Source organism: Mastomys coucha, chromosome X, assembly GCF_008632895.1.
Source record: "Mastomys coucha isolate ucsf_1 chromosome X, UCSF_Mcou_1, whole genome shotgun sequence".
NCBI lineage: Eukaryota > Metazoa > Chordata > Mammalia > Rodentia > Muridae > Mastomys > Mastomys coucha.
Genome location: NC_045030.1, coordinates 105,071,236 through 105,075,047, shown reverse-complemented (window position 1 = coordinate 105,075,047; position 3,812 = coordinate 105,071,236).

Sequence of the window (3,812 nt, the reverse complement as noted above, 5' to 3'; positions counted from 1 at the left end):
CTAAAGAAATAGAAGCAGTCATTTAAACTCTCCCAACCAAAAAATAAATAAATAAATAAACCAGGGCAGCTGATTTTAGTGCAAAATTCTACTAGACTATCAAAGAAGAGCTTATTAATACTATTTTTTTAGTTTCATTTTTTAAAAAATAATAAAGCTTATTCTTTTAAGGTCTGTAAAGAATAGGGGCTCACAGAGACTAAACTGCTCACTAGGGAGCCTGCATAGGCCTAATCCAGGCTTTCTGCACCTACCTTACAGTTACTGTATGGCATTGGTGTTCTTGTGGGACTCCTAATAGTGGGAGCAGGCACTGTCTCGGACTCTGTTGCCTGCCTTGGGAACCCTTTCCTCCTACTGGGCTGCCCCATCTAGCCTTAATAGAAGAGTCTAGTCTTAGTGCAACCTGATATGCAGTGGCTGGTTGATATCCATCAAGACTGGCCATTTTCTGAAGAGAAATGGAGGGGAGGAGGAGTTGATAGGGGGAGTGAGATGGAGAGGAGGGAGGGGAAACTGGAGTTGGGATATAAAAGAAATAAAAAACAAAATAACAATAAGTCTTATTTTAAAATACTAAAAATATAATTTTCAAGATCTCAAATAAGTTATTTTACTGTGTACCTTGAAAGCTTTGGAAACATAAGACTAATCCAAACCTCAAGTCAATAGATGGGGAGAAATAATTAAAAGCAAGGGAGAAATTAATGAACTAGAAATGAATAAATACAAAGAATCAATGAAGAGTTGGTTCTTTGAAAAGATAAGATTGGCAAACCTTAAGCCAAAGTAACCAAAAGCAAAAGAAAGAAGACCCAAACTAAGACAATTGGAGTTAGCAGGGAGACATTATACAGACTGAGGTGGTTATATTTAGGAACATACATGTATATATAGTATGAATGTAACAACAATTAATTTTAAAAGAGGCCATGAATTTAAAAGAAAGTAAGAAGGGATAGGGTGTGATAGAGTTTGGTGGTAGGAAAGGGAAGGAGAGAATAATAATTACCTCAAATTTTTTTTAAGAAGTGAAAATAAAGACAAAAAGAGAAATTACACACTGATATCCTGGTGTAATAGGTACAGAATTTCTCGGTAGATGCTGGCACACCATATTCAAAATCACATCAAAAAATTATTCATGATTAAGTTATTTTCCTACCTGAGACTGAGAAGTATGATTTGCCACACCTAAATCAATAAATGTAATACAGCACATAAATGGACTCAAGGACAGAAATCACGTGATCAAGTGGACAGGGTAAGAAACCTATATATAGATAGCTTCATATAAAATGAAGACAAACCCAAATGCATTGCTACTAAAACCAAGGTTGGTCATATTCTCTACTACTAATTAGTAACAGTACTTGAAGTCTTAGCACTAAGACAAGGAAGCATATTAGATACAAATAGGTTTTATGTAACAACAGTATCAACTGGACAGGTAGCCCACAGAATGGGAGAAAGTCTTTTCAAACTATGCATCTGTCAGAGGATTAGTGTATGGAGGATATAAAGAATTTTTATTTTCTTTCTGGAGTATATAAAGAAGTTTTATTTTTGTTATCTTTGAGATGTTTTCAGGGTTCACCTCTCCTGGTAAAATCTAAACATCAAGAAAATCAACAACCCAATTACAATGATCTAGAGCACTAAACATAGAGTTCTCAAAAGAAGCCCTACAAATGGCTAGGAAACACAAGACTGTTCAACATCCTTTGCCATCAAGGAAACACAGTCTCGCTTTTTCAGTTTTCATTTCACTGTAGTTAGAATGGTTATCATCAAGAATACCAGTGACATGGATGTGGAGGACGGGTTCCTTCATTGTCTAAGTCTTAGGAAAAACTGCAGAAGAGTCAGGGACTAAAAGATGGAAGACAGGAAGGGCTGCAAAATTCCATCCTCCAGACTCAATATAGCCATTGCAATGATGAACTCACAAAAAAACATTTAGCCTGCTCAAGACTGGTCCTGTCAACTGTCAGTCACAGAAGGAGGGGTTCACGGGCCTCTCTCCCTGTAATGCTGATCTATTGGCTATTGACAGAATTTGGAGAGAGGAGCAATCACTGTCTTCAGTTGTGTACCCACTGGTGACACTGTCAGGTTCCAACAAATAGGTTAAATGGTTTCATACGCATTGTTATACAGGTGGCCCCTGTTGTACTCAATAGATCACAAAACAAATAAACGTGATGCGAGAAAGAGATTTGTAGGGAAGAAATGGGGTTCGCAGAGTTGATTTGGGAGATGGGAAAGTATGGGAGGTTAGTGTAGTCAGTTTGTGAAATGTACATACTGTCAAAGCACAACTTTGCTTGCTAATAAAGAATTATATAAATAGAATCAAGACATTGAAAGTATTTCTAAATAGCTTTTCATGTTGTGAATGTACCATAGCTTTTAAAAGTCTCTCAGCTATTGAAACAGTCTGTGGTTTCTGCTTCAGAGCTCTTAGGGACAGAGTTGTCTTGAACATTTGTTTACAGGCTTTTGTGTGGACATGAGCTGCTTTTATTTTTTAAAAAAATTCTCTGGAATAAATGCCTAGGGGTTCAATGGCAATGTTACATCAGTATGTATTTAGCTTAGTTTTAAAATAAACTGTCAAATACTTTTGTAGAATTACTGGACCACTTTACACCACTGTCAACAATGTGAGAGTGATCTAGCTCCCCACATTCTCATCAACATGTGTTATTGTTGCTTTAAGAAAATGAGTTGAGCATTCCATTTATTGAGAATTAATTTACCATACAGTGCATTACTTAGATATGTAGTATTCAGGTTTTAGCACATATACAAGGCTGTGTATCAGTTACCACTAATTCCAGAACATTTCCATTACCATAGAAAAAGAAACCCAATATTCATTTTCATCTCTCCACTATGGACTTACCTAGTCTAGATATGCCAAATAAATGGGATTTTTATAATATATGACCTTTGGTTTGACTTCTTTCATTTAGAATAGAATTTCAAGGTTTCTCCATATTCTATCAGCCTTCAAATTAATTTCAGTTACTGTGCTTTTAAATTTCAGAATTTCTTTTCATTTTCTGTTTATAATTTCAAAATTATTGTTTAATATCTGTTGAATAAAACAGGTTTTTTGAAATATATTTTATTAGTTCTTTGAGTATTTAATATACACCTTGGTCATTTTCACCCCCTCCCCCAACTCCTTCTAGATTATTTGCCAGTAGTTTCTCTGGTGGGGTGGGCCTACCTTCCCTTTCCATGCAGGGCTCTAGTCTATCTTAGGCTTGCACAGGTCTTCTGCATGCTGTTACAATCACTGTGAATTCATATGCATAACTAAATGAACATAATATTAACCTGGCATTTATAATCATATTAATTAATATATTAATAAACCTTTCCACCCTCACTAGAGAAGCTTCTCTTTTTAGTAGTTAGTAACACAGAGGCCCACAACTGACTATGTTATAGAGAAAGAGAGACTGGGAATTTCTTATTCTAGTCTTTTCTAGATCAAATCCATCATGGTATATATTTCATGATTTCCATTGTTTTATAATTGGTAGGATTTGTTTTATGGCCCAAGAAGCAATCTAGACTCCTGTCTTTGATACGTTTCCATTTATCTGAATTCTCTGCATTAAATTGAGAACTACCATTTGCACAAGAATTCCCCATTCAAAAAGAAAAGAAAAGAAAAGAAAGAAACAGGCCCAGCAGTGGTTGCGTACCCCTTTAATCTCAGCACTTGGGAAGCAGAGGCAGGCAGATTTCTGAGTTCGAGGTCAGCCTGGTCTATAGAGTGAGTTCCAGGATAGCCA